Source organism: Trachymyrmex cornetzi, unplaced genomic scaffold, assembly GCF_001594075.2.
Source record: "Trachymyrmex cornetzi isolate Tcor2-1 unplaced genomic scaffold, Tcor1.1 scaffold69, whole genome shotgun sequence".
In the NCBI taxonomy this organism is placed as follows: domain Eukaryota; kingdom Metazoa; phylum Arthropoda; class Insecta; order Hymenoptera; family Formicidae; genus Trachymyrmex; species Trachymyrmex cornetzi.
Window position 1 is genome coordinate 144,215 of NW_017300014.1, and position 10,249 is coordinate 154,463.

The following is a 10,249-nucleotide window of genomic DNA, read 5'->3' on the forward strand; positions in this document are numbered from 1 at the left end:
TGGATATGTAAATGCAGATCAATTTATTATCTAAATAGTATAAGTAAAAAATTGTAATTGGAAAATATAGAGGGAAATATAAAAAGGCAGTAAAGAATATTTAAGCCAATAGTATTTTATATCCACTGTAAGAAATTCGAATTAGCCTGTCAAGAAATAGAAGTAAAATCGGGATACGAAAGATTCAATTTGCAGCCGGAACGCCTCACTTTGTACAATCGCTTGTATCCGGCAAATGATCGAAGCGGATGGAAAAAGACCTCAGCTCCTCCCGCTAATTAAGTTACGAGGTGCGCTTCTGGCCAGTCAACCGCCCCTTGCTCTTCTCCATCCGAAACCGGAAACGAGATGCCGCGGATTATTTCCGCATGGCAAAATGTAGGGCGACGCTTCGATAATTAACATGCAAGTCGGTTACGGTATACCATCCCCGAAATAAACATCAATCAACGGCGAGTGTTAACTTATTAGGATAAAGATTACGTCACGACATCGTCGCGGTGACTCGCTGGCGCATGTGATAATGACGCGATGTCCGGCTTTGTATTTTCAACGGGAAGTTAAAGCTTTCTTGACTCTTGTAGAAAGAAAATTAATGATGCGCGCGGCTGAAGATAAAATCTTCCTATCTGTCCCATATGCAACGTCACCGTCCAGGTGCTCCTATAATTTTAGATTGCTTGGTTTAGTCTGCAAACGCTGCGTGACTGCTTTCGACGACCGTGAGGGCAAATTCAATCGTCACGTGCGACGGAGATCGTCGCGGTAAAATTTCCGGAAAAATTCCGGTGCTTCCGTCCGACCTCGTTCTCTCGTGAAAACTGACTGTCCTTGCAAATGTAAAAAAACTGTCGCGTCTGAATTATTCCGCACCTTGTATAGTGATTTAAGATCGAAAAAAGATGTAAAGGTTTATAGCTAAAAATAGTCACATCGTAGCAATAAAAGTCGAATATGATGAGATATTTATCAATATCGTTTTTACACAGAAAGAACGATTTTGTTAAATATCTAAAGAGGTAGATACAGATCTGAAAATAATCCTGTTGGACTATTTAACCTAATTATATGTGAAATTTAAGTACGTGTTTGTCGAGCAATGCTGCAAAAAGTTTTGACGTTCTACCACCTATTTTGAGCATCCTACATAATTATTTTAATTGTCCAATAAAATTATATTTAGATCAATATTTAGCTGAATTTGTGAGTACTTCAGCAAAACTACTTTTCCGTGTATAATTGATGACAAGTCAAAAGATAACTGGTAAATTGTGGACGATTGCATAATTCTTTTTTCTTTACAAGAAAGATTATTTTTATAGAAAACGAATATAGATTTTTTTCGTCAATGTAAGACAGATAAGCTGCAAAGCAGTTGCCAAGTTGTTAAAAGGAATTGATGCAATTATTTTTCTCCCGGGAATCAGGCCGGTTAAAATGTAAATTAGTCGTATCGCGCGCGCGATCCGTGAATTGCTCGATTTCTCCCTTTAAAGGGAGCACTTAGGGTCGATCGACCGGCTATAAAAGCGGATGGGTAATCGCGAGTACTTCGAGCTACTCCTCTGTAACTGCGGACCTCTCGAATACGTGTATTCAACAAGTTCCGTATTTCTCGCTACAGCAACAACGACAACGTCAATGTAGTGTTAGCCGAGGTTACACCGTTACGTGGATTAGCGAAAGATTTATGCCCAGTCAGATTAATACCAAAAGCTGCCCGGAACGGATAAGCTTTGCACCTCTACGTCACGGGAGATACTTCAACCGAGATACATTTGTACCGCGTTCCATGCGGAAAAACTGGATTTCAAAGCGTGAAAAAGGTTCAGGCAGTTTATTTTCCGCGTCCCCAAAAATTTGCTTCGTACTTTTTGCACAGCGTGTCAAAAATATTTTCGACGTTGACATTGCCCGTGTCTATCATTTATTACAGACTGTAATGGCGTTATTCGTATGTAAAAGTCGAACGTGTTCCATTATCTTTTTATAACGATGTTATACAAGGTATAATGAAAAAAATATATCACAGACGTACAGTAACGGGTCAGTACATTTATATATATATTTTACGCTGCACCAAAAAAGCATTATTTTTAATAACGAATGCAAATCTTATAATACATTCATGAACGAATACGTGTCAATTTTTTCTGTTCGCGCCAAGTTAATAAGGAACAGCGTTGAAATGTGGACGTAGTGCAAACTTTTGGATTTAACAAGATCGCGCGCCGGTTATTGGCTTATCTCTTTGACTTTGCTATTACTTATTAACTGCGCGCTGAATTCCCCGTCGCAGTGACGCAGTGAGGAAGAACGGCGAGATCGGTAGAAAGTCAAATATAATATCCATCTAGTGTGAACAACTCGATCGTTAATCTATCTAGACGATATTGACTATCGTACCCAGCTTCGTGCGAAAAGTGCACGCCGGGCGCAAAAGATACGTGCAACCCTTATACATAGGCGAGCAGCTACCGAGATAATACATATTGACATTAGAAGATACAGGGCCACTTCTATACGACGTTAGAATATTGAATTTCGCGGGAATTGAGAGATCGCGTAACCGCAGTTGCTCTAATCGTACTTTCGCACGGCATGATTTAACGCGGGAAATGATCGCATAATTTTCTAAATAATCCCATTGAAGTAACACGGGAAACATTCATGGCGGATCGTCGAAATAATCCTAAAAATATATAACAATTGTGTTTGGTATAGGTATTTCATTGTTTGCTAAAGTATATTGAATCGGGTTATTTGCGTAAACCGGATTTAAGCCGATCGCTATTTGCGATGGCGAAATTCATTCCGCGCTGCAATTAATTCTACATTGAAATATCAAGACTGCAACGTGTGTAAAACTATAAACGACGGTAATAGCAATATAAAGAATACAGTAAATTATAAAAAATCATAATTTTCGAATTATCTCACGTAATATTTATATTAAATAATTTAATAAGAACATGTACTTTATATTTTCGATTACCGTGATGCTGTTCGGTAATTCGGTAACTTTGCGACGACGTGACTTTATGACAATTTTTTTAAAACATAAAAAAAAGTAATAGTAATAATATAAGGACTAGAGAAAATTGTGAAAATCACGGCGAATTACCTCGCAATAATTATATTAAATAATTTAATTTTTTTAAATGTACTTTGCTTATACTTTACATTGTCGCGATTAATAGTTTTTTTATAAGATATAAACGAAAACAATAGTAATATAAAGAATAGAGAGAAAATTATAAAAACATGTCGAATAATCACGCAACAATTACGTCAAGTAATTTAACAAAAAAATATATACTCTGTTTGAATCATTGTCTGTTCAACACTTTGCGACGACATGTGGGACGAACAGATTTTTTTTGTTAAAGCGTACACGCCGGATAAGCCCCATGTGACAATTGACAATTTGATCAATTTCTCTTCCGCATCGCTAATAAAATCCGTCAATTCCCATCAACGCAACGTTCACTATGCATCAGGACACCATCATCATAGCACAATGACGCGCGGCAGTGCGTTGTAAACAACAATTACCAATCCCGTTGCCCCTCTGCCTGCGGCATTGACATCCAAACAACATTAAATGCAGTACGCATCGCAGATAATTACACGACCGCCATTATAGCATGAGGTCGCTCCGAAAGTATCGTCGGTTTACTGGCAACAATCGAGCCAACCGTCATGAAATCGTACGTGGGGACGTGATAGGAAATTTTGAAACGTGATATCGCATTTCGTGGGATCGTAAGACTTGTAATGTTAGACAATGACTAGCACGTTTGTGCTCTTGTTAAAATAATCAATTATTTTGAGCATCATATGAGATAGAACTGAAATTTAAAACGAAGGCCGTGTTCCAAAATTCACCGTCGGTGCTGAAAATTACAGTGCACGTAACATAAACTATAGATTTTCAACGCTGGCGATGAATTTTGGAACATTGCCATAGATAGAAATATGGTTTCGATTCCTTTCAAGAAATAAAAAAAAATTGAGTGCTCTTATTTTATTCAAGTTCTGCTTATGAATGGGTATGAAAATTGCTATCTGTTTCTATAGTGATACGACTTTAATTTTATCGGATATGTATATCTTGAAATTTGTTAGGATTTTCGTAACTAATAAAATTTTATACTGATCTCTTTTTCACCTCTATTGTAAGTCTCATAATTTTACGACATGAGGTTCAATAGAGAAAGGAACTTACCTGATGATCCACGATGCAATTTATTTCGCTATGTGCTGGAAATTTATCACAAGACCGTCTTCGGTGTTAACGATGCTGGGACAACGAGATGGCTGTATATCGCAACGACGACATCGTGCTCGATTTTTGCGACGATGATTTGTAGCAAGTTTTTCCTCCGTTAGCGCGTTAGCATCTCGGTGACTCTCGCCGATGGAGTAAATGATTAAATCATCTGATCATTACTGTGAAAGAGGAAGGACCACGTGCGCTATTAGATTTATAATGTTTCCCTCGTTTTCAGCATGACTTGGATCAATATACATTACTAGCGGGAATGTAAGAGAAATAAAGAGAAGGGAAGGGGAAGAGAGAGGGAGGAGAGAGGGGGGGGGAGAGAGAGGGAGAGATATATCTGCCGAAAATTGCATTAACGGCCATTTATTTCTAACGAATACCCAATTACGCTGGTCGATAATGTGCAACCGCACTCGCAATTGACGTAATTTCAGTTAAGCGCCACTGCCGTTGCCGCTGCGAGAGAAAAGGGCGGTTCCAGGATCTTTAATCCCCGCGTCGGCTTTCCAATTAATTGCCCTGCCCCCTCTTTCCTCCTGTCGTTCTTTCGATATTGAAGCGAGAAAGGGAAACAAGGAGAAAAAGGCAAAAAAGAAAGAGTGATAGAAAAAATACGATGACGGTTTGAATCTCTTGAAAGATTGCTAAGTCTGTTATTTCTGATGGAGTCCCGTATGCGTCCTCTATTTGTTTGCCCTGATAAATCCGAAAGAATGTCGCGTTAGTTGCTTGCGATAAGAAGATCGTGACCCCTTTCTATCGGCGATGAGCACAAAGGAGGATTGGCGATCTGTGTTAACGACCCTCTCGGAAATTGCCGACATTGCGCACTGAGGGAAAATGAAACGGTCGCTGGGCCGAACCGATGTTTTTAGGGAAGGAACAAACAAAGCGTGTAACAGAACCCATTCTTGGATGATCGTCTTCCCAAAGGGAAACCAACTTTCGACGCTACCGTGCAACAAGGCCTCGAAAGCTGCCTGGTAAGCAATGAAGTTACAAGGGGCCGAAAACGAGAAAATGTTCCCTTGGAGAATTGCCTGAGAAATTGCTGGACATTGAAAAATTAATTAAGAGAAGGGGTAAAGGATTTAGATGAATGTAGAAAAATACATAGAAATACATTAAAAATCACAATTTTTTAAATCCTCCAAAATTTTTGTATGTAAAATAAGCAAAGGAAGAAACGATTTATGATATATTATATCTGCATAAACTTTAATTTTTACGATCATTTATATTAATTTATTAAAAAAAAAGTTAAATGTACGCGAAATATAAGTTAAGTCTGAACGAATTATCTGACTATTTATCTTTCAAGATTTCTCTTTGCTTGATACCGGAATTTATGAAAATCTCAAAAAGATTATGTTTCGCTGATCCTATAGATACTTTTAACTGTACGAAACATTCTTTCTAAAAAAAATCAAGCGTAAAAATTTCCAAGCGTTTCCAGTAGAAACTTCTGAAAGAATTCTCGCTAAAGATGCTGAAAGATATATACGTGTTAAGTTCACTCGAAGAGGTAATTCCTAAGTTCTCATAGCTTTTCGGAATGTTCGCTGCGGTCGAAAAAGCGTCGCAAATCAGTGGCAGATTCTCGGCAAGAAGAATGCGAATTAAATCTACCCGAAAGAACGTAGTGCTTGTGTCTCTTTATTTGTTAAAAAATTAAGAAACTGCTGGAATGAGAGCGATATTTTTTTAAAAAGTTATTTAAAGTATTTTTGCATCTCGCGAAAGGCTATTATCGATATTTTTTTCTGTAATGTACATATAAAAATAGGTACTATGAATGACAATAAAAATAAATCAAAGTTTCTTTTATAATTAGTATTTTCTCTACGTACATAAAACATTATATATATCTAATTAATATTAATAATTGATATATTTACATTATGATGATTATTATATATAATCCCTCTTTAAAAAATTTAACCATAAAATAAAAATTATAAAATGACAAAAAATATCAGCGATATATGAACTTTAATCTTTAACTATTCAATTTTTTTTCATAGCTTTCCAGAGCGCGCGGCTTTAAAGGGAATTCATGACCGGAGCTTTGAATGATAGAAAAATTAGTTTCACCCAGTGGCGAGCGTAACAGTTTGAGATTTTATTGTTCCCCAAAATCCATTCGCAATAAAGAACGTTACAAATCGACGACGGGATTTGGGACGCGGGAGAAATACGGGTAGTACCGTCGAGTGTAAGCAATTCGTAACTGTTTAACTCGTGCAGTTTGCCAAGACACAAGAAGCGCCTAACAAAAGTTCTCGGCGCTGCAAAGTTAAGAGTGAGGTATATTTCAAACAATATCTGAATATTTATTTTTCTTAATTTTATTGCATAGTCGCTATTAAAAAAGATGCATTTATTATTAGCGAAACTTTGAAAGTAGAAGCACAATTTTGCAAAACAATCGAAACTCGATGGAAAAAAATTCTTATTTAGATCTTATTTGTTAACAAAGATACTAAAAATAATAGGAATCTTTGAATAATTTATAATCTTGAATAACTTAAATTCGCGCAAAAAAAAAGTATTTTTGAAGAAGGTTCTTATCTACGTCTACTCAATTTTAGTCCGATATTACTTAAATTCTAACAAACATTTAATATCTTAAAGAAACGCGATGGGGAGAAGGTATTAATTAAATTTTGTTATTATCGATAGCTACTTAATTCTCCCACGTCAAACTTCGTTAAGAAATCCGCGGCCAATCAACGGCTGAATTTTAAACAGCGAAAAAAGTTGGTCATGGTCAGACCAATACTATTCGTAACTACTTAATCTCCGGGGCAATTCACATTTTACGAGACACACGCTTTTTATCAATAAACAATGAATTGAAAAGTACAATTCCAGTAACATTTAACACAGTAATTAGTTAATTCTCACTTTCTCTCGAGGGATGGCGATGAGAAAACCGCAACGAGCTTTCGTCTTGTTTACTCGGTCAATTTATCGCGCTCGCTGCTCGCTTCCTGAAATCGAGTGTCAGTCTCGACAGTGAGATGCGCGCGCCTTAGCACGAGACTCGGCCCTTTTTTAATAAATAAAACCCTTCGTGAGGACGGACTTCGTGAGCTCCTCTGGGATCGGTAGAGGACAACTGAGAAAAATTCAATTTGTCATCCCACCGCACCATCCTACGAAATCGAATTTTTCCTGCAGTGCGCGAGAAAGGAGGCACAAAGCGAATATAAGCACCAGAACATGCGAATGAAGCCTGCTGCAAAATGTAAATCTTTATCGAGACGTGATTTTGTCATAGAGGGTGTAGATTGATCTCTATTAAGAATAGTTGAACTTGATAAAATTTAGCGAAGAATTAAGCGATCCTATCTATTTTTTAATTCTATTTTTGGAAAGCGGCAGCATATTAATTAAACCATGATAATTTTTAACTAATGTTTATGCAAACTCTCTCTCTCTCTCTCTCTCTGTCATGTTCTAGTAGATCTCCTTATTACGAAGCACCTTTGATGTCGATCTCTCGAAGGACGATCAACGTTGAGATCGCCTGAGTTGGAAATTATGCTAAACCAAGAGGAACTTCATTTCCGCGGTATAATCTCAATCAGTGGATAATATCCCGTAGTCGATTCGAACTCTCTCACGAAGGAATAGATCGAGATTTCAAGACTCGAGGGATATGGTTCCGAATTTTTCAATTTGTCTGATACCCCTGTTCCGCCGGTGGCGATAATCGGCTAGCAGTCTCGGCTCGGAGATCGAGGGAGATCGTCGCTGCAAGTATCCATGATCTTATGAGAGAAAGGGGGATAATCGCGGTGGCAAATATCGGAGAATGGTTGCGACGGCTATGTTTGCTCCACAGCCGTCCTAAGCCGCAAATAACGAGGAAGGTTGGCCGACAATAGGATACGATCGGGATCCCGTATATCCTTTACGATATTTCTGTTCTATCCTTTCTTTTCTTTCTCTTTGCCTCGTTTTCTCTCTCTTCCTCTATCATTTCTGAATAACAGACGTGTGTCAACGGGTCTTCATTTTTATTGCTGTATCGAACGGAGACGGGGAACTATAGAAAAAAGGCTTCTCCGAAAGCGAGCATGGCAATCTGCCATCGATGACCGGTTTGAAGATGTAAAATTGCAATCCGCGGTCACTGCACGTTTGTTTGCCTGCGAGCAACAAGTTATACACCATAACCAACGGCGCACAAAAGAGAACGGGAAAGTGGACGGACGCGAAAGTGGATTCCGCTGTCGACCGTCTATTTCGAGGCGAAAGACAGCCAAGTTTCAAAAAGCGAGTTTCACAGGCTTGTTGATTAACGCTAACCACAGTTTAATTAATCCTCCTTTTTGCAGATTGTGTCAGTTGTAATACAGAATATAATTTGACGTGTCGTCAATGGGAATATTCTCTGGAAATATTCCCTGATTATACTAATCATCACGTCATTCATCCTCTTTGTAAGGTAGATGGGGAACGAAGTTGAGCCGAATTGCATCAATCATGTAGGTCGAGCAAATCTGGTTCAGCGATTGGCTATCTCTTTGTAGATCATAGTTCTACCTACGATATGAACAGGGAGAGAGAAAATTGACTTAACCGATGTCAGAACCCTAAGAGCGACGTTAGTACAGCCAACCCTCAGTCAATCACGGTTTGCGTTAATCGACGTTGGTGAAACCAGCCCGTAGGAAATTTAGTCCTGGATCTGCCAAATAACGCCTGTATCCACTGAACCCACATTCATGTTTGAAAGTTCCATTTACCTACTTGAGTAACCAAATAAGATGCAATTTTAAATCTGTAGTACTTTGCAAATTAGATATACATACGTATCAAACATCACGACTAAACTTTTTTAATTGATCTTATAAACTTTTGAAAACAAATATAGATTTAGTGGATCGCAAACGCAAGTTTTAAATTGGAAGCACGAACGAGCAGAAGTTTGAAAGGGGAAGAACAAAACTTCAAAGTTGCTTCGGTCAGTCCTCGCGATCGCGATCAATCAACGCGCATCTTGACGCACGCTACGATCGAAGACGTATCGCATGAGGATTCTTTCCGGGAGGCAGGGAAAGGGAAGAGGGGGAAAAAAATAAGGAAACGTGAGAGTCGGAAGAGAGAGGTCTTCCAGTGCACACGTCCTCTCGCGAAATTAACGAGGAGAAAATTACACGTAAGCATGTAAGTCCCAAATTTGTCGTGCGCGTAGCTGCGAGTTCGTAAGAGCGTCGCGTGGACCGCGATCCTTTTGTACGTTCGTTTGCGTTACCGATGTGCCACCGGTGATCGGCGACGGACAGTGGGCGATCCGGTGGTCCGGAGTACCGTGACAGTACTGGTACTGTAGAGTTTGTTATCGAGTAGCGCGGCGTCGCGAGCGAGAGAGAGGCAAAGCGCCGGGGTGGTGGCAGCTTTGCTTGGCTGACAAGTAGATAGGACCGGGTACCACGCAAGCGCCGATTCAACCCTCCCCGTTCGTCACCCTTCCGACGATCCACTCTACCCTACCCCTCTGGATCCCTCTGTACGCTCGCACGTCGCCCAAACCCACATCCAGCCCTTCGACCCTCTTTCGCTCCCTCACCGGCTGGCTTTCTCTACACCTCTTCACCTCTCGATACCCTCGGGCGAGCCCGGCCCTTAGACTTTTCCTCGCTTTTCCATCTTCTTCTGATCGTGCGAACGTCCTCCGAGATTCGATTTGCCACCCTCGCGCACGCGAGAAATCACTGATCTTCGACCAAACACGGCGATGTGACGACGACGGTGACGACGACGACGACGACGACGACGACGACGGCGGTACGACTCGAATCGGCGATGACATTTTCGTGATGCGCATCATCGCGTCTTAAATAATGAGTGTGCTTCCGAGAAGAGCTCCCGGTACTTGTACGCGAAAGCAGCTTATAAGAGCGATCGTGAGTATTCGCGATTAATTTTTGATGCAACTTCGTAATATCATCG

The 10,249-nt window shown here is 39.7% G+C and overlaps 1 protein-coding gene across 2 annotated transcripts in view; it reads right to left on the bottom strand.

Moving 5' to 3' along the window:
- Nucleotides 1-9,609, bottom strand: part of 5-HT1 (serotonin receptor) — a 131,088-nt gene extending 121,479 nt beyond the window's left edge. The window contains exons 1-2 of one of the 2 annotated variants that reach the window (XM_018517507.1): nt 9,552-9,609; nt 4,229-4,478 (exon numbers count right to left, since the gene is read on the bottom strand). The gene's annotated coding sequence lies outside the window, so the exon portion shown is untranslated. Of the gene's footprint in view, nt 1-4,228; nt 4,479-9,453 lie in introns of both variants that reach the window. The other variant, XM_018517506.1, reaches the window with a different exon arrangement.
- Between the last annotated feature and the right edge of the window lie 640 nt (nt 9,610-10,249).